General features: G+C 42.4%; 1 pseudogene; it reads right to left on the reverse strand.

The window, feature by feature from the left end:
- Nucleotides 1–10,992: 10,992 nt before the first annotated feature.
- On the reverse strand, nucleotides 10,993–16,997 carry LOC140746748 (uncharacterized; annotated as a pseudogene).
- Between the last annotated feature and the right edge of the window lie 4,624 nt (nucleotides 16,998–21,621).

Raw genomic sequence — 21,621 nt, forward strand, 5'->3', positions numbered from 1 at the left:
CGTAACCTGTAAATTTTTGGCATATTTTCACGAATAACTTCTTACCTATTTAAGATATGAATATGTAACTTATGTAGCTAGATAGGACTAATTATAAGGATTCCAACGATATATGATACATGTATGTAGATTTTGGGAAATTAATAAAGAATGAGTGAAAACTAGGTCAGCCAAAGTGAAAATGACACGAAAATGGGCCTAAAAAAGCGCGGCTCTCTTTACGGTATTGCTCTGGGGTAGCTCAGAAAACCAGTTTTCCGGCCTTAGCATGGTCTCAGCAGAGAAGAATACGAAGAAGACTTCTGAAGAAGAAGAAGACTCCCGAAGAAGAAGAAGACTCCTGAAGAAGAAGAAGACTCCTGGAGAAGAAGAAGACTCCTGGGGAAGAAGAAGGAAAATCTGAAGACGGAAGCGTTCCTGCGCAAGAAGAGGAAGTAGGGGTTAGGTCGGGATAGGGAAGAGGCTTTGGCTGGCCTACACTCTTGTTTCTATTGCACGTCAATTATTGTTTCTATTGCACGTCACCCCTTCCCCGCACCTACCCCTCTCTACGGCACGGGACAGGCGCAACTCCCCGACGCGACGACTATCACCACGAGCGGGCTTCCGGCGCCGGACGGTAGAAGGCCGTCCGTACAACATCACGCCCGCACCCCTATACGGTCGCAGGTTAGGTGGCGGCGTGGCATACCACCACACCGCCGAACACAGCGCCCCGCGACAACACTTTCTATCTCAATTAAGCTATCCCGGGACGTTGTATGCGTCACTAAAGCTTCCGTCACTTGTAATGGCAATGTGCTTTCAACTGGCCAGCGTTCCTCGCTCTCGCACAGGAACGGAGGGCCGGTGTACCATCTTGACGAGCTGCTTAACTGAGTGTTACCCGCCCGCGTCGCGTCATCGGCTACGTTCAACGCGGTGGGAACCCACTTCCATTGTTCTGTGCGTGTCGCCTCTGCTATTTCACTCAGACGGTGAGCTACGTAAGGCGTATACCTATTTGCGTCGTTCCTAATCCACGACAGCACCGTCTTCGAGTCAGACCACAAATATACTACCGCATCCTTCCATGGATGCTCACTTATTACGTCTGTAGCTAGCCTAGAACCTATTACCGCCGCCTGAAGCTCCATACGGGGTATACTCTGAGCTTTCAAGGGGGCGACCTTCGCCTTTCCCGCCACTAATGCTAACTTTACCTTACCCGACGCATCCCTAAAACGCCAATAAGCTACCGCTGCGTATGCTTGTTCGCTCGCATCGCAGAACACGTGCAACTGCCTATCCACTATCGAGTCGCGCGTGTCATAACATCTCGGTACTCTGAGGTCGGCTATACATTTCAAGTCAGCTTGCCATTCGGCGAATGCAGTGGCCTGCTCGTGCGGAAGGGACTCGTCCCACCCTATTTTTTCGCGCCATAACTCCTGTAGTAATATTTTCGCCGTAATCGTATATGGACTTAACAAGCCTAGTGGATCGAAAATCGACATCACCACTCCTAATGCTTCGCGCTTTGTGGGAGTCCGCGTTAGGTTTTTTACGTCTTCCGGTACCCTATGCATTTCAGTGTTAAAGCCAAGTTCGTCGTACCTAGGCAACCATAAAACACCCAACGCTTTGTCACACAAATGCGCGTTCGTGGCGAGCTCCTTCGGAGCGTGCGCGCGGGTCTCCGAGGGCACGTCCGACAATATTGCCTCGCGATTCGAACTCCAACCGGCTAACTCGAAACCGGCTTGCGCGTGCACGTGGCGCACTTCGCTTATCGTGCGCGCGGCTTCCTCTTCGGAGTCGAAACTATCGATCCAATCGTCCATGTACGTACTACTCGTAATCGCGTCGTACGCGAGCGGATACGCGTCTTTAAATTCCGTCGCGTTCATATCGCGAATACTATGCGCTAAAAAGGGTGAGCTACGAGCTCCGAATATCATAGACGACATTACATACTTCTGTGGGGGGTTCTTACGGTCGTCGCCCCGCCACAGGAATTGCTGCGCTACGCGGTCCTCTTTCCTAATCTTAACTTGTAAGAACATTTCGCGTATGTCAGCTGTTAGTGCTACCCGTCTCGCTCTAAACCCGAACAAAATCCCGTTTAGAGATTGTAACAAATCCGGGCCATCTAGCAATACATCGTTAAGGCATTTCTCGTTCGCTCGCGCTGCGGCGTCGAACACTAGCCTTAGCTTCCCCGGTTTGTTCGGATTAGTGACGGCGAAGTGGGGTAAGTACCATTCCCTATCGCTACTAACATACTGACCCGTATTGGGTTCCGCGTAACCCTTATCTAACAGCGCGTTCACCTGCCTCGTATAGGCTTCCTTGAATGCGGGCGATTTGTCCATCTTTCGCTCGATTCCTTGTAAACGCCTGCATGCCATACTGTAACTCGGCGGTAGGGTCACGTCATCGCTGACCCAAGGCAGACCCACCTCGAATCGTCCATTTACGCGCTTGGCCGTCTGTTTAGTAATGCTAACAGCTCGCGTCTCACCAGGTATGGGCTTGCGGTTCGGCGTAATGCCTATTGCGTCAATGTCGTAGTGGGCTTTGACCAGATCGCTCAGCTGATCGTCCGTATGCGCGTGCTTGATGCACTGTTGTTGAGTGCGCACATGGAGGACCATGGCCCTCTCCACCACGACGCTGCGCGGAACTGACCCATGCAACACCCATCCTAACTGAGTCAACGACGCGGCCGGCTGTTTTTTATTCCCAGTTACTAATTTACGCGATACTATCAGATGCCAATTATCTGCGCCTATCAATACCCGAGGCTTTGCGTTCGCGTAACACACTACGTCCCTAGGTATTCTCTTTAAGTGCGGATACTTTAAGAAATTTAAGAAATTCCCATCTTTGTTGTACCGACATAGCCGCTATTTTATCGCATACATACGTCCGGTGTCCAGCTCCGCAGCAGAGGCATTCTATCCGCCCCGTCTTACTGGGACCCTCTGCTGTAGCATACACCGGCTTGCGAATTTCCGACCGTTTTTGTATAGGTCGCGGTTGTACAATACGTTGCACGGGACGCGTATTTGTTATGGCACCCTATCGTGCGAAAATTGAATTGCCCTGTCCGCTTCTCGCATAAGAAAGCTCGCTAACCTACCTAACTCCGATTGCGATTCCTCTCTGCTTTCGTATGCGTAGTCATACCACTTACTTTTTAAATGGGGACTTAACTTCTCACTAATTGTTCGCGGCAGTCTAGGATCCGTATTCTTACCTTGTGGGTCTATGCTTTCAATTACTGTTACCACATTTTGGACTTTGACCGCGAACATGTTTAACTCGTTAGCCGTGGAACCTACGCTAGGTAACCTAAGTACCTCGTTCACCGCCTGGTCTATTATTGCCCCCGGTCGGCCGAAACACTGCTCGAGTGTACGCAATATTTGTGTAGGTTCCGTGGCTGAATACAATAAGGCCGACACGGCCTGCCTGGCCTCCCCCCGTAGGCATGCCCTCAACCTAGCTAAGTTTTCTGATGGCGACATGTGGTAGAGCGCCGTTGAGTCCCTCATCGCGGCCTTGAAGGGTAACCACTCCCTCGGGTCCCCGTCGAAAATAGGCAATTCCTGCGTTTGCCGCGATGAAGGTCGACCTCGCGACATATTTTCTAGTGCGAAAACTAGCCTGTCTACCACATCGTCTTTGGCCGCCGTCGGCGCCTTAGCTATTGGCTCGCTACTATGTACTGGTTGGCCCGGCTCCAATATTACTTCGCGGACCGTGTCTACCTCGTGCCGCTCCCCCCGTGGTTGACTCTCATTCAACCAGGTTTCGACGCGCTTATCGTTCGCCCTACGTTGGTTGCCTACACTCTCCCTATCAGTTTCCTCGCGGGACGTGACTACCTTATCTATCGCTATTTGCTTCTCCATTATTTCCGCTTCTAAACGCAACTGTCTATACCGTATTTCTAGAAGACGCTTTTCTGCTTCTAGTTCGCTTCGCCTAATATCGGTAGAACGTTGAGAGCACACCGATTGTGCGTCTATCGCGGGTTGCGCGGTTATATGAAACGGTTCCCTAGCACTCTCGGATCCAGATGGTGGCACGTTTCGCGTAGGCTCGGAAGGTGATGCGGGCGCATCCGTAAATGCCCGCGCCTCGGCTAACTTCCTTCTAGTTACTGGCGGGCTGCACGTCGTCATCGTAGCGGCTCTTGCTTGCCCCTAACACTATACCTAATTCCTAACAATTCCTAACAATCCCTATCAATCCCTAACAATCCCTAACAGTCCGTCGGGAGGTACTAGCTCGCAAGCTAGTGTTCGCTCCTTCCGGGATGGATAGGTGGGGTTGGGTATAGGTGGGGTTCTCCCAGCAGAGGGGATGTGCGATAACGGGGTGCTCGGCAACCGGCTGGAATGTCCGGTTGCTGTCGGCAGTGCCTACAGTCTGGCCCCCGCACCACAGATCCCTTACTGGCGAGAAAGTGCTGTTCGGTCGACGTTTTTTAACCGGTGGTGTCGCACAATGCACCACACCGCCCTGAGGCGTTAACTCGTGCCTTACAACCGTTTGACACCGTTAGGTGGTTGTACGACAGAGCCACGGATAAACCGTGTTCAGACCCGTGGACTCGTGGACCGTAGAGCTGTGTAGACGCTGACGTTAAGGCGCCCAAGCTACGTTGCTCGCAGAGGTCCGTAGATCTGTGTAGTCGCTGACACGAAGTGCCCAAGCTACGTTGCTCGCAGAGGTGTCTTGGCTACGCTGCCCGGAGAGGCGTCCTGGCTGTGCTGCTCGAGGAGGCGTCCTGGCTGTGCTGCTCGAGGAGGCGTCCGGGCTGTGCTGCTCGAGGAGGCGTCCTGGCTATGCTGCCCGTAGCGGTGTCTGGATTCCCGTTGCCTCGTTGCCTTGTAGCGCTGCTTCCAAATCCGGCACTCGATGGACCAGAAATTGTGAGGTCCAGGGTGCCGAAATAAAAGATTTTTCTTGCTTCAATATGTGGACTGTATTTATTTTCTTTCTTACAAATTTTTCTTTCTTACAAGCGTGTTTCTTCATCGGAGGCGTCGGAGGGAATGAATATTACACATTTTTTTTTTTTTTTTTTGGCGCCCAGATGTAGGTGGAAAAAGGGCTGACCCTCTACGGAGAGGGAGGAGTAAAAAATGCATCCAAGCACTTACAGGCCGCGACGGCCGGTGCCTGCGTCGTGTGGGGCTGAATGAAAGGTCCTCCTGAAGGGAGGACCATCCCACTAAAAACTCCTTTAAAGGCATTCGTCCGAGGGGACCGTACAGCCGACATCGGATAGCGACCTCTCGTTGTGGAACGAGAGGCGCTAGCGGCGCTCCCTAGAGAGCGACCGCTGGATAGATGACACTGAAGGTGTTAACGTATCATGAATAAGACTAGAATCGTCGGGAAGACGATTCTCTATGGAGAGTTGAACGCCCCTGTGGGCGGCCAGAAGATTCTCCACATCCGTGGAGAGCTTGTTAGGAGCGTCGGTCAAGATATTTCTTGGCCGACGGCAATTGTAGCGGGTAGGAAGAGGGGCAGCATAGTCCGCTGCACCCTTGATGAGTGGGTTGGAATGATTTTCTGAGCGGTCGAAGAACGCTTCAGAGAATTGTTTGAGGACTTGTTGTATTGGAGCAAGTTCCAGGTCGCGGTGGAGGTCGGCGTTCCTGACATACCAGGGGGCATTAAGTGCCCGACGACAAAAAAGATTTTGTATGACCTGGAGTTTATCTAGGATGGTGGGATTCGCGTGAGCGAAGACTGGAGAGGCGTATGTTAACACCGGTCGAATGCAAACCTTATACAGCGTTCGCTTATTCCTGGCTGACAACTTGCTGTGTCTGCCAATCATGGCGTTGAGGCGGCTCATGTAAGAGCGGGCGGTGTGGGTGACCTTAGAGACGTGGGGTCTAAAGGTGAGGCCCGGGTCAAGGGTAACTCCTAGGTATTTTACTGTGGGCCTCCATGGAATGGGGGCCCCAAGTAATTTGACGGAGGGCAGGTTGTTTAAGCGCCTGCGTTTGTGGTCGAAGCGCATTGCGGAGCTTTTCTCCGCATTGACTTCGATGCGCCATTTCCTAAACCAATCTCCTAACTCGTTGACCGAGCGTTGGAGTTTGGCGAGGACAAATGACTCCTTTTGCCCTTGGATGTAAAGAGCGGTGTCATCGGCGAAGAGTGATAGCTGCACCCCATTTTTGGGGATAGGAATATCGTTGGAGTACGATATGAATAATGTGGGAGCGAGCACTGAGCCTTGAGGGACTCCGGCTGTTATGGGGCGTGGTGAAGAGAGGACACCTTCGTGCCTATAGCGGAAGGTTCTGTCCTGAAGGTAGGAAGCCACGATGCGGACTAGGCGATCAGGAAGACCAGATTGGTATAGCTTGTATACCAGTCCTCCATGCCAGACTTTGTCAAAAGCCTTGGCGACGTCGAAGAAGACTGCTAGTGTCTTGTTACGTCTTGGATAAAACCCGCTTGTGATGTACTCGACAATGCGGTGGACTTGTTGGGGGCACGAGTGCTGGTGGCGAAAGCCAAATTGGTGAGGAATGATGAGTGGGGGAGCATCTATTGGGAAGAGGTGCCCTCTTATGTGAACGAGGATCACCCGTTCGAAAACCTTGCCCATTGCATTGAGGAGGCTAATGGGGCGGTGGTTGGAGGGAATATGTTTCGGTTTCCCAGGCTTGGGAATACCGATAACTGTTGCTGTCTTCCAGGCTGTTGGAAAGAAGCTGAGGTCGAGGCAGGCATTGAAGATAATGACCAGAAGGGTCAGTACCTGCTCGGGGAAGTGTTTAAGCGCCAGGTTGGAGATACCATCCGAACCTGGGGCTTTGCGAGGTTTCAAACCGCGGATGACGGTCCGGACCTCGTCTGTAGTGATTTTAATGGGAGCAGAGGTGACAGGGAGAGAGATCTTTTTAAGGACCTCCTCCTCCACCTTGTTAATGTGGATAGGGTCGCACGGTTGAGTGCTGGGGGAGCACTGCGCAGCGATGCTATCTGCGAAGCATTCGGCCTTCTCGGTGTCCTCGAAGGCTATGCTGCCGTCGGGACGCGTGAGAGGGGGAGTGCTAGAAAAAGCTTCGGTACGAAATCGTCTAGTGATTTTGTAGAATGCCTCATGAGAAGGTTGGATATCCTCCATGAGAGAGTTCCAGTTGGAGTCCCTCAGTTCGGCTAGCCGGGATCTGACTTTCCTTTGGAGGGCGTTAGCGCGCCTCCTAAGGACAGGGGTGGGATACTTAGCGGCCCATCTGAGGGCTGCGTTCTTAGTTTGGATTAGCTTCCTGACCTCGCGAGGTAGTTTGCGGTTCGGGACCTCTACCACCTTCGCGTTGTCATGAAGCGAAGTCTGAACTAGCTGGGTGAGTGAGTTGACCGAACTGTCTATTTTGTCCGTGCTAACAAGGTAGCCTGGGGGAATAGCATACGGTGAATCGGGGGCCTCTATGGCCGAGGTGAGAGATTTCTCGTACCCTTCCCAGTTGGTGAAAGTTTTCGAGGAAGTATGGGGAGTTGGATCATAGGGACCTAACTGGAGAGAGACTGGACGATGGTCTGAGCCCAGATCGTCCAATGTTTCGATCGCTCTTGTATTGAGCGCGACGCCTTTGAGTAGGGCGAAATCCAGCATGTCGGGTTCTTGGTCTTCCCGATCGGGGTAGTGGGTTGGCGCTATTGGAGAGAAGATATCAAAGTCCAGTGCGCGGGAAATGGTTAGGAGTTTATTACCGTTGGTATTAGTCAGACGACTGTTCCAAACGGTATGTTTACAATTGAAATCTCCAAATAGTACGACAGAGTCTCCGAGCGAGAGGAGGGCCTCCAAGTCGCTTTGGAGAGGGGCTTTATGGGCGGGGAGATAAATTGAGGCTATGATCAGGGACGGGTGTCCTGTCATGCCTAATTTGCATACGGTGGCTTCCATATTGGTGAGCTTGGGTGTTTCCAGAGGGGTGCAATGGAAGGATCTCTTGTAGTAGATGGCAGTGCCTCCGCCGCGACGGTCGTCGGCTCTGTCATTACGTACAAGCGCGTAAGTGGGGAGACTTACGCCTTTAAGGGAGGGCTTGAGGAAGGTTTCCTGAACAAGCAACAGGTCGATATCCCTGTTGCGGACGAACTCTTTGAGTTCGGGAATGCAAGGCTTTAGACCTCGTGCATTGAAGGAGATAAGCGAGACGCCTTTAGGTTTTTGACGACCGGGACGAAGGGGTTGAGTATGAACGTTACTCATTGGATAGATTTGAACAACGCTAAGTGTTCGGAGTAGATAGCGATGCGTTCCGCCTGGCTGGCGTTACGCATCTTCTGGGAGACGAGTTTGATCTCGTCGAGGTCCACGCCCTTAACGCAGTCGACAAGGAACATGATATGTTCCCTTACCGATGCATCTTGGGTGGGACGGGGAGTGGGAGTGGCCTTAGGGGCCGGGGTTGGTGGGGCGGTCGCGGAAGCGACTTTCCTCCAACTCATGGGAGCGATTGGGGTTTTGGAGGCCCCTAGCCGCGGGAAATTGGTCGAATTGACCGGAGGTGGGCCTACTTTGGAGGGCTGCTTTTTGGCAACCTTCTTTTGAGCGGGACGGGGGGCTTTCGGGCAACCACGGTAGTTAGCCGGGTGTCCGGAAGTGGTGCACAACACGCAGGCAGGTGGGGACTCGTCTTCACGAGTTCTCTTGCACTCCCGTGTGGCGTGGGGTTCGAGGCACTTGACGCACCTTGGGGGGGCAGTGCAGTTCGCCGCTGCATGGCCGTAAAGCTGGCAGCGGTGGCACTGGGCAGGGTAACCACGCTTGTTAGGTGGTTCCACCTTGATTTGAGAAAGGCCACAGATTGTGAGCTCCTTCTCTTTGAAGATGTCCTTGGAGGACGGGGTCTTGGACAGTATGGCCAGGGCTAGTGGGTATTTAATCCCGTTGCGGTTGTACAGCTTGTGTACACCTTCCACGGGGAAACCTTGGTTGACGAGATCCGTTTGGATGTCGTCGGTGGGAAGTTCATAGGGGAGACCCCTAAGGACCGCTTTGATTTTGCGGTCCTCTTCCAGTGCGTACGTGTGGTACGGGAGTTGTAAGTGAGTTAGGAGCCTAATGAGGCTCCTGAAGTCCTCGGTGGTGGGGCATGATACGCGAATAGAGTCGCGAAGGTTATGTGCATTAGTGTAGTGGATTTTTCGTTCCACTAGGGTTTTGGAGAAGTCGGACCATTTCGACTTATCCCTGAAGAAAATGTGTGGAGGCGGTTTGCACTTGGCAAGTGTCGGTTCGCAGCGCGTGGCTGGCTTGGGGGGCTTAGCCGCGGGGGTTGAGCTCTGGGGCTCGGTGGAGGCTTTTGGCACGGGGGCCAGAGTGGAGGCTTTTGGCACGGGGGCCAGAGCGGGGGCCGCTGGGGCTGGGGTGGCTTCAATAGAGGCCTCGGAAGAAGTCTCACTTGTCGCCTTAGCGACGCGTTTGACTGGACGTTTCTTTGTCTTCTTCGACTTGACAGGGGTGAAACCCTGGTCGTCGTCGGAGGAGGCGGCGGAAATGAGGGTGTTCTCCGACGATTCGTCGGAGGAGGCGGGGCGTTTTAGCGAGATGGCGTCATAGTCCATCTCGTGTCTCGGGGTGGCATCAGGGGATGCGGGTGAATCGGTAACGGACAGGGGATCCGTTACGGATTTTAAGGGCTCGCAAAGGGAGCGGAGTTCGACAGCGTCGAAGGGGACGTTTAGCTTCTTGGTCAGTAGAGAGGACAGAGCCTCGAAAAACCTATCAGTTACCATGTAGGCCATGGTAGCCAGGGATGCCTCCCTGCCGAGGCAGGGAGCTAACGGGGAGGGGGAGGGAAATGCAATTACCCCTAAGGGAAAGTAACTGCTACCGTCACCCTTGGGATAGCCCAAGTGCAGTGGGATCGGGTCTGCCGGTTTCTCTCAGGCCGAGAGGTCTGAGAAGCGCACCGGGTCAACGCTAGCTGGTTTCGTTGGCACCGTTAGGTATCCACCAACTCAAACGCGTCGGGACGTGAGTTTTGTTTATTCCCAATAAATTGGCAATAAACAAAGCACGGACCGCTATCGATAAAATCGAGTAGGCAAGAACCGGCCGAAAGGCCAGAGAAAATTCTGGGTTAGGAAACACTAGAGCGCGAGCAGGCGGGGCTGCTCGGTCTGGCGTTCAAACGCAGAGTGAAATATTACACAAAAAAAATGCCTCTTTATATTTGTTTCGCGCGCGCCACAGGTGCGCGCGACCTTGCGAGGGCCCGTCCGATAGAGACAGCACTATCTATCGGACGGAGACAGCAATAGGCCTCTCGCTCTAATCTTACTTCTATCTCTTTCACTTAATTACTACACACGGAGTATCATTCTTTATTGCTTATAAATTACACATAAAACCATCTTATAATATAAACAAAACACATTAAAAACTAATATAAATTCCAATAGAGATTCTTAATACTAACACTTCAAAATATAAGGCAATTATACAAAATTAAAAGAGATAAAACTGAGAGACTAAGTGTCCGTTACAAGTATAGTAATTTATATTTTTACTTTTTAAATAACTTTGCTCATCTTTGGAAATAAATTCTGTACCCTTATCAGACTGAATATGTATGGGTGTTGCATTAGCTTCAATGAAAATACTTTCAAAACATTCTTTAATATTAAATGAATTTTTATTTTTCATAGCTCTTACAAATGCATATTTGCTAAATACATCAATTACACAAAGAATAAAGTTAAATCCATCATTGTACTTAGAATATGTTCTCAAATCACTTAAATCCGCTTGCCAAAGAATATTGAAATTTGACAGTATGTATTTGTTACGGGAAAACCTTCTTGTTACAGGTTTATGTAATGTGTATGTTTCTTGTGAGCGTAGCCAATCTTTTACATCTTCTCTTTTCATTTTACCTTTCATAGCTTTGGCTAATTTATTAATACTACCGAATGCAGCAGGATGAGAAGGGTTATAATAAATACTATATATTTCTAATAAGAGCTCCATTTCTCCCAGACTAATTTTTTCTTGGGTTTTACTTTTTCTCTTTCAGTACTAGTTGGTGTTGAATTCGGATCTTTTTGTGGTGTAAAGTTCTTATGCTCATCTAATAATAGCTGAGTTATAAAGCCAGTTCTTTTAGTATTACCGAGGTAGGTAACTGGTGTATTAATATCTTTCAATAAAGTTGCAAATTGTTGCCATCCTGCTGGATCAATTTTTCTACTTGGTCTAATAAAATCACTCTCCAAGTCTATGATGTTACTTCCAGGAATTTTAACTTTGTCTATGAATACAGTACCCTCGCCATCCCAATTAATTTTATCCTTGTGATCAGACAAGAAACCTAGCAACAGCTCACCTTTCTTTAAATATGTTTTAGGTATCACTCTCAATATTTGTTTCGGTGTATACGTTGGTGAGTTAACCTTTTCGTGTTCATTTATATCAACTGTTGTTCGCTTTGGAGTGTGTTCAGCAACTATATTAGTCTTAGCTTCTTCCTGTAGTTTTATATCACTAAAATCTTTCTTTAAATTAAATTTATTATTCGTATCTAATTCCAGTTTATTATTATCAATTTTCATTTTGATATTATCTGTATCACCAGTATTAACATCAGAAAAATTAGTAACAATAGGTAACTCATAAGGTTTTCGGTCTTCTTGAGTATGGTGTACCTTTGTAAAATTTGTAAATAGAGAATACACTTTTCTCTATCTTCAATATTACTTTTTAATATATTTTGCATTTCGGCATCCAGTCTAGACATGGGACTGTCTAACATTGTTTGTTGATTATTTTTTTCTATTATACCTGGATCTATAAGTAACATTTTCTTAGCGTGTTCCATGTTCATGTTAGGGTATTTACTAGTGCACTCAGAACTGAACCTAATATTATTGGTAAAAATGATCCCCCTTTTTGAATTATAATATTTTTACGCACTTTGTTTGTAGTTTTACGCACCAGTTGTCGAAGTAAGTGTTTGTATTTCTTTAACTTATTCTTCTCATTTCTGGGAGTTGTACTTTACCTTGTAAAACGTTATAGATACATTCACAAATACAATTTATCTCTTGTTCGTTGCAGGATTTTAAGAGTGCTTTTTGGTATTTTGGTTTAAGAATATGAAGTGCTTCTAAAAACTTTTTATGTGTCTTCAAGGTTCGAGACATTATTAATAAATGACGGAAATTTCTTGTTGCTTTGCATATTTAAACCCCTTTGTAGGTAAGTATACAGTACAGTAACAGTCAGAACGGAATATTTTTGTTTTTAATCTACATATATCACTAGTATTTTGTTTTAAATCTATCATTAAATATCCATGAGGTTCTTTCGTTGCATCTTTATAAGAATCTTCCATGAATTTAGTATTTTCAGGTGATACTTGTCTCGCTAAGTGTCGAATCTGTGTTTTATCACGTGGATTTTTAAAATATATTATATAACTCGAGTTTAAGGAAATGTCCCTCTGACCTCTACCTTGATGAAACAAATTTTGAGTTATATAAAACACACTCAAATTTCTATGATGACTTCCTTTTGTAAAAATGTCAACGATGCGGCCATCCGATTCTCTCATAAGATCATCGATGATAACAAGCTGGGGACCTTTCCCATCAAACATACTAAGATCTGGCATACCTTGATGGTAATTAACAAGTTTCAAGTTGTATAAAGGTTGCATTTCATCAAAACATCATGTAACTTGATCGAAACTTGTACTACAAATATCTTTGACATATTTCAAGAAGTTTGTAACGAATTGTGACTTTCCACATCCACTTGGACCAGCAACTATTGCAGTAAAGGGATGAATGAAATGAAACATTTTTAAAACAAGTTGACTGCACAACGTTTTATTTAACAATGAACATAATTTAATGAACAATACACATTTATAATAATCAAGTATAATTTGCCTTAAAACTAGAACACATACATTAAATGGTTTACAGGAACAAACATTGAAATACATTACCAAACTAACAATTATAAACTAGACATACACATTTATAAACACAATTAAGATAATATATAGTTCAAAGAATTACATTAAACATATTTGCAAGTAAACCAATATTTCACCGTTGTTATCTAAGTTTGTAATGACCCCAAGCTAATGTGTCAATACCATTAGGCAAAATATGCCTCTTAGTGTCGCTGTATGATAAACATTTTTTATTTATTTTTTGTGTATAAATTTTATGTTTGATTGATTTAAATCTTAACATTGCCCCGAATTGAATATTTTTCTCGAAAAGACATGCCTTATAGTTATGCATTTGCATATTTTTTGTAACACTTTTATTAACGCCTTTAGCCTTTGCAACAAATTTTTTTTCAACATCTATTGCATACATTTTAGATCTTAGACCCACAAATTCTCTAAATATTTTTCCATTATTTTCGTCTTTGAAAAAACCTATTTTCTTTTTGTTAACTTGTGGATACCCGTAAATATTGTCAGATGGATAATCAGAAGAATCGAAATGCATCTTAAGGTCAGGTTTTATATCTTCATAAAAGTTCTTTGTAAATATTTGGTAAATTAAACTGTCTGTATCCGTATACAATAATTTATTTTTGTTTTGAAACTTAGGAATCATGTAGTTGTAATGGAAGTCATACATAAGGGTCTTTGAAATATCTAAAATGCAAAATCCTAAATATATTGGTTTATTATAATTAAGTTTACACTTTAGCATTTGTACTGTCACTAGGTCTGATGTGAATATACTTAAATTTTTAAAATCTGGCCTTGCAATGTAGTCGTTGACACCTAAAATTTTACCTCTATTTTCCCAATGTGTTAACAACTTAACATTTACTCGTTTTTCTATATTCTCCATAGTTTTTCCAAATACTGAATTATTCATTAGTTTATAGAAATCTTTTTCAAAAACAGACTTTGCTAATGTCCGCATGTTTGTGTTTAAATCTATATATTTCTCTAACCAAGGACTTTGTTTAAACTTTAGTATCCTGTGTATTTTAGTTACCTTCATTCCCATACTAAGACATTGTTTAAGGTTTTTGTAATGTATTTTATATTTAATTTTATCGTTTAGATTTGAAATTAATTTTATATCTTTTGAATTACCAATGCATATATTTTCAGGACATAGTGGTAAGTCAGAATGCAAGTCGTGGAGATCATCAGGATATTTTAAATCAACTTCCAAAACGTAACCAATATTTGATGTATCGGATACATTAAAGTTTGTTTCAGGGTTTACCCATTCAAAGTCTCCAGTGGGTAGATATTGAGACATAGCCCAACCATACAAATTATTAGCATCCAAGTATATTAAATATGATTGAGGTTCATTTTTATCGTAATCTTCCATGAATTGATTGTTTGCTTTTGCATAACGATTGCTGCATTGAGATACACCACCTCTGATACCGGCCTTAAAAAATGATATTTGTTCGTAATCCATCAATAGATCTAATTCAATTTTTGTATACTTCAACATTGCATCCCAACTTAACCCTGGAGCAGTGTAGTAGTGAGCGGGATCTAACCCATAAGTCTTAATACAAAGCTCTCTGAAGTTTTCAAAAACGTCAGTCAAGAGCAATACATCAGTTTTAAGATATAAGTTTGAGTAATCTAACATATTTTGACAACGAAAATGTTTCCAAATTTCATTTGCACGATTATAATCATCATCGGAGACATTTGAATCTGTTAACGAGCTATAGAACTCACTTTGAGTTGGAAGTGACTTGAGTTTTAATGAATCATAAGAAGTCATGAATTCGTAGGGATAAATTCCTTTTCTCCTTAATTTGGTAAAGTCGTCATTGCAAGGGAAGTTTCTTTTTAAATCATGAAATTGTTCATCACTAAGATTTTTAGCTAACTGATCTAGACTGCAAGATAAAAATTTGTATGAATCTACAAATCTTAGACTTATCTGATTATTATTTAATGTTAATGTTTTTGAAAAAGAAATGTACCTCTCTTTATTTTGTGGAATTATTTTTACTTCTCCATCGACAAAATTTAGGGCATGAACAATAAAATGTGCATCATAATGGCTCAGATTATGTAGGAATACTGGAATATAACGCGGAGTTTTAAATTTTTTAAAACAGATTTCATGAACTACACCTCTAATAGTGCCAGTATGAAAGTCAAAATCGAAATGTTTATCTTCGTTCAAATTCGTTTCACATACATGACAAATTTTAGATTCCGATAATAAATTATTTTCATCATCACTAGATAAAGGCTTAGGCCTCATTTGAAAAATATTTTTTGTACATATTAATTTTAAATCTTCATATAAACGTTTCATAAACTCTGTTGCGCAATCTGGCCCACTATATGTTTCGAATTTTGATAAAGTATCATCATACGAACATTTTATATAATAACCGAAACTATACACATCATGCTTTTGAATATTTTCTGTGTAAGACCTAGACGGATCATTAGAACATACATTTATTGGTTTTAAAAATGCTTCAAAGTCAGCATATATAACAAAGGGTAATTTTAGTTTGTTGTTAAAATTCTCAAATTTTATTTTATTATTTGCCGCTGGTTTTCCGAACCAGTCTTTCAATGTTTTAGTACCATCTGGTATATTGGTTTTAATATGAGCGCAATCATTTTCCTGATGATCATCTAACCGTTGTTGAGTTGGAAAATGTAATAAACATCCATCACATAAGAAAATTGCATGCTCTTGGTTAGAAATTTGTTTACTCACCAATCGCGACATATTTTTGATATAACAAAAATGAGCGTTTAAACCTTTCTTAAGGTATAACAAATTAATATGTACACTTTTACGAAATTTAGTCATTATTAATGGTCCAATTACATCATGAATTTTTTTCTCCCGATTATATTCTAGTCCAAATATGTTAATACTTATATTATTCAATTTTTCAATTTTTGGTACATCCGAAAGCTTTACTGGAAAGGAGATACCATTGAAGTTTAGTTTGTTTGAATGCATGCTGTACGATGAAACTCTATTACTTTTACTAGTAGTAGGATATAAGGCGGAAAGCAATGCCCATTTAAAACACATATTGTCAGCGTTTTGCACATTAATAACGGCTTTTCTTACTTTAATGTCATGAGGTAGGTCCATATACTCGTACGAAGTGCCACGTAGTGGGTTGAATTTATTTATATTCATTTCTAAATGTTTGATTTGCGTTAAACTCCAACCGCTATCTTTTTTCTCGAATGAACTGATTTTATTTGATAACGTCTCAATTAATGATGAAAAAAAAATATTTAAGTCATCACCTTGAGAAACAGTAAATTACATGTTTGAAAATCGAATGTGTTTGTAAGATCTTTGGTTTGCTGTGTAAAATTTGCATGTAGTATAAAATTGATCTTAAACAAAATGTGCATTTTAATGGACTCTTCGATCAATGAACAAATATTATCTTGATTGCTGATTCGATTACTGAAACATTAGCTTCAGTACTATGAGATTTAAAAATATTATTTTTGTGAATGTTACTTTTTATGTGGTTGGCAAAATATCTTTTACTTACAAGTCGTTGACAAACATCACACATAACCTTTCCATTGTCCGTGAGGTTGATATCAGATGACGTTGAAGCACCTTCATTAACTTTTATCCTCTTGGCCTTCGGACTGCCGATGTAATAGCTGCTTCTCTTCATTGCACCTCCGACTTGTTGGTGTTGACTATGAAAAAAAAAATAAGTATTTATATTTATAGTTCAAGATTTAAATAATGTAATATAGAAAGAAATGCATGTAGAAAAAAAAATATACATACTTAGTAGGATTTTCAAGCAAGCAGAAAGTCTGAAGCGATTCTTTATCGTGTTGACTACTTTGATTTATGATTGCACTTTCGACTTGTCTGCATATATCGATGAGTTCATTGTTAATTTCTATTTCTTCACAAACTTTTGCAAGTTCTTCTTCAATTTGACTTTCATCGACGAAAACAGTTGTATAAACTTTTTGGAAACTATCCATTATGATGTGTAGAACAGGGTTACAGAGGAGGTCGTTTATACGTGTATGAAGTTGTAAACCAACTGGTAATGATATGAAAATGGCACTTTCTTCTTATATACTTAGCATGTAATTATACATCAAAACAAAATAATTAGCATGACAATCAACCCTCACTTAATAGTTATTATACTATAAATAAATATTTTAAAAGTATGATGAGGTCATTAACTAATTATTTATTGTTAAATGAGTATTTCTTACTACTCTCTGTTTTCGAAATATCTGTGCACATTTTGTATATAACATTATTCATTTCTTTATATGTTGAACTGTTTTCGTCGGTGTAATATTTGATTCTTAGGGATGCATGTTTCCAATGTTGGGACTATGGCACGTTGGATAATTTATTTAAATTATAAATATTTTTTATTTATTTATTTATTTATTTATTTATTGTAACACTAACAGAAAGTTAAGCTACAAAAGGGCAAAACATAATGCCTGATGGCATTTTCTACCAGTCAACCCTTGGTGAATGCAGAAAGTTTGCGGCAGGTGTTAAATAATATAAAACATTATAATACTTAGTCTAAATATAAATATAAATATATTATATATCATATATATTATACATACATATATATATATATATCTAAAATATAGCAAAACATAAAAAAAATATATAACTATATATTATATAGGTGGTAATAAAAATTGCTTTATCTGTCAGACGAGGTGCTCAGATGCTCTCGGACAAGTTTTTTAAACACGGCTTTGCTTGGAGCTTTCCTGATGTGCACGGGCAGGGCGTTCCAGAGCAGAACTGCCTGAACAGTAAAAGAGAAATGGAAGAAGCCACTGTTATGTGATGGAATATCTGCTTTTAAATTATGAGATGACCGAAGCGTTTTATCGTGTGTTAAGTACCGGTACTGGAAAGAATCCTTCAGATAAGAAGGAGTATTAGTATCATGTAAGATAGAATAAAGAAGGAAGAGAACCCTAGAGTTACGCCTCTGACGAATAGTTAGCCATTTAAGTTGGCGACGGAATAGAGAGACGTGATCATATTTTCGGAGACCAAATATGAATCGAATAGAATTATTGAGAAGGCGCTCTAGTTTATTAAGAAGAGCTTCGGTCAGATCTGGGTAGCACACATCTGCATAATCAATAGTAGGCAGAATAAGACTGTTGACAAGCATAAGCTTGGTCTTAGTCGGAAGATAGTGTTTTAGACGATACAGTGATCTCAGAGTGGCGTTGACCTTACGGCATACCTCCACAACTTGCGGATGCCAAGTCAAGGAGCTGTCAATATAAAGACCAAGATTCTTAACTGTTTGAGCTATCTGAATTTGAGTACAGTTATATAAAAAAGGTGGTAGAGAGCTATAATCGACCTTTGCTAACAGTTTTGAGCTACCCATGATGATCGCTTGGCATTTGGCAGGGTTAACTGAAATCCCATGGCGCAATGACCAGTTATAAATGGCACTTAAGTTGAGATTAATTGTATCAATTGCGCTACGGAGACTATCCACATCTGCTTGAGCGTAAAGTTGCAGGTCATCTGCGTACAGATGATACGAACAGTTGATAACAGAAGTTATGGAGTCAATAAATAGAGAAAATAGTAATGGTGAGAGAATACCGCCTTGCGGCACGCCAGCCTCTAAATGAGCCCAATCTGAGGTATTATTGCCCATACGGACGGATTGCTGGCGTCCGCGAAGATAAGAAGAGAACCAATCCAAGACAGAGGTGGAGAGTTGGAGATGGGAAAGGTAGGCTAGTAGAATATCGTGGTCGACCGTGTTAAAAGCATTAGAAAAGTCAACAAGCACCATCACTGTGAGCCTTCTGTCATCCATTCCTTGTCTGACATCATCACATACCCTTATTAGAGCAGTGGTGGTGCTGTGACCGGAGCGGAACCCGGACTGATATGCACTCAGTAGGTTATGTTTAGATATATGAGAGGAGACTTGCTTATGAACACAGGCTTCCAGAATCTTAGAGAGGAACGGAAGAATAGAAATGGGCCGATATTGGTTAGCGAGCACAGGATGGGGCACTTTGGGAAGTGGACAAACAAAAGCATTCTTCCAAATAGTAGGGTACTGTCCAGAACTAAGGGAATAGTTAATGATATGTGTAATAACTGGAAGAATGCTGTCTATGACGTTAAAAATCATGACCCTGCTCACTTCATCACATCCTACAGCCTTGGATTGGATACTAATAATAATCTTTTTGACCTCTTCCTGACTAACAGAGGAGAAGTCGAATGTTGGGCACAGAGAAGGTTGCATTGAAGCAATGGAAGCAATAGTGAGAGAACGGATTGTATTGCTCATGGGTGACGTGGAAATAAAATGACGATTTAAGTCATTCAAAGATAGAGAAGAACAACAATCCAGAGAAGAAGGTTTGCCCACACCGAGAGACCTAAGAAATTTCCACATATCAGCGGCAGATGAAAGAGAAATAATAGAATGGATATATCGGCGTTTAGCTATTCGTACCATCTGATTGCATCGATTTCGCGCAACTTTGAATGCGGACCAGTTAAATTCAGTACGTTCTTTTTTAAATTTCCGAAAGGCACGATCCCGTCTGGCCATCGCCACTCGAATATCGTCGTTAAACCATGGGGCAGGAGGACGCTTCAACTTCACCTTGTGCACCGGAGCATGAGCATCATAAAGGGATAAAACAGATTTGTTGAGAAGTAGGATTTTGTCATCCACAGTTGACGCGTCAATTAACGGAGCAAAGTCTATAAGGGAAGCGTCTCTCTTAAGTTTGTTTAAGTCCATCTTAGCAAAGTTTCGTATGTCTAAAACAACAGGGTTGTGTTTTGGAGGCTTGATCTTATATGACGTATAAATAAGATCATGCCGCGAAAACCCGGGAGCGGAAAGTTGCCCATATGTCTCAATGCACTCAGAAGAAGCTGCAATAATAAGATCAATCCATGAGTCATCGGTGTCGATATTATGATGAGTGGCCGATAAGGCAAGAAGTGAGAAATTTACCGACTCGATTAAGGATTTGAGTTTCAGAGATCGAGGAGTGCATTTTAACATATCAGTATTAAAGTCTCCCATAATTAAGCAGTGTGTGTACTCAGACCCTAAAGTCTCAAAAACTGATTCTAAAGAATCAGAAATATCGATGGAGGGAGGACAATATACTACACCCAGAGCCGCCCTAGTGCCCATGAAATCAATTTCAATGCACAGAAACTCGGGGGATGCACTGTAACATGAAGGCGAAGCAGAAATTACTTTATACTTGACCGAAGCACGCAAGTAAATCGCTACGCCGCCACCACCCTTACCCGTTCTGTCATTACGTATCAAGACAAAGCCGGGAAGCGGAAATAGAGACGAGGGTAACGACGGTTTCAGCCAGGATTCTGATACTAAAATGGCTTGCAAGCTAGGTACATTGAAAGTAGCCTCGAGTTCAGCATAGTGACTTGGGATACTCTGCGCATTTATATGACATACATTGAAGTAGTTCTTTGAGGAACGGAATACCTCCCCAAGTTTATAGTCTAAATTAACATCCGAGGAGCTAGAGCAAGATTCAAAAATGTCTGAAGAATCACTAAGAGAGATATAAGCATCATCATCTAACATAGTAAAAAAAATAAAATAAATAATATATAATATAAACAATAAATAAAATACAATATAAGAAAACAAAAGTACCTAATAATAATTTACTAACAGAAATAATACAAAAATAATTAAAACTTAAATTTCATACTCCAGCACCAACCCAACAGTTGACTGTTCACAATTTTAAGTAAATTAAAATTAAAGCAGACATATAACTTAATTAAGTGTAAATACAAAACATATAAAATGGCAAATAATATTTTTAAATAACCGTAATAACAAATCCTTACTACTATATAATAAAGTTATAATACCAAAATGCTTAAGTCAGATTAAGATACTCGCAATAAGTTTGCCAAGTAACTCGCTGAACAGTGTAGTATACTCATATTCGTGTCCATTCGTCTGTATTCAACGGGTATGTAAAAGAAGACTGAAGATAATAATATTAAAAAGATGTAGGTAAAAACAGAAATAAAAAGGTTGTCTATGGTAACAGAAAGATCGAAATACAAGGTGCAAAACGAATTAAAGTTACCTTTGTTCACATATGTTATAAAATGGTATACCAATAAAAAATAATCCAATTAAAATTAGAGCTAAATTATACATGAACAAAAATCTTATTTTATCAAGGTACACAACATGAAACGGAACGTTAAATAATTTTACATAGCAAAAGACAAATGTCATTATTGAAGTGACAATTGACATTGACAAATTGACAATGAAGTATTAAGAATAAGACAAGTGTAATAAGTGCTATAATTGAATAAAAACACTGTGTCCAAAGCCGCGAGTGATAATCCACAACAACATATGGCCACACAAAGGACAGAAATTTTGCAGTACCGCCACAAAAGAAAAATAAAAATAAAAAGTTGTTTACATACTGTAAGACACATTCACTTCTTGACCACACCACGTCTATTTCGCTTAAGGTCGTCCCCAGATGAACCAGCTAGCGGCAACTTCCTTCTGGCGTCTTGATGGCGATTGGAAGGCTGCAA

The sequence above is a fragment of the Epargyreus clarus genome, unplaced genomic scaffold, assembly GCF_041222505.1.
Source record: "Epargyreus clarus isolate Ecla_fem2 unplaced genomic scaffold, WU_Ecla_fem_2.2 ptg000013l, whole genome shotgun sequence".
Taxonomy (NCBI): Eukaryota; Metazoa; Arthropoda; class Insecta; order Lepidoptera; family Hesperiidae; genus Epargyreus; species Epargyreus clarus.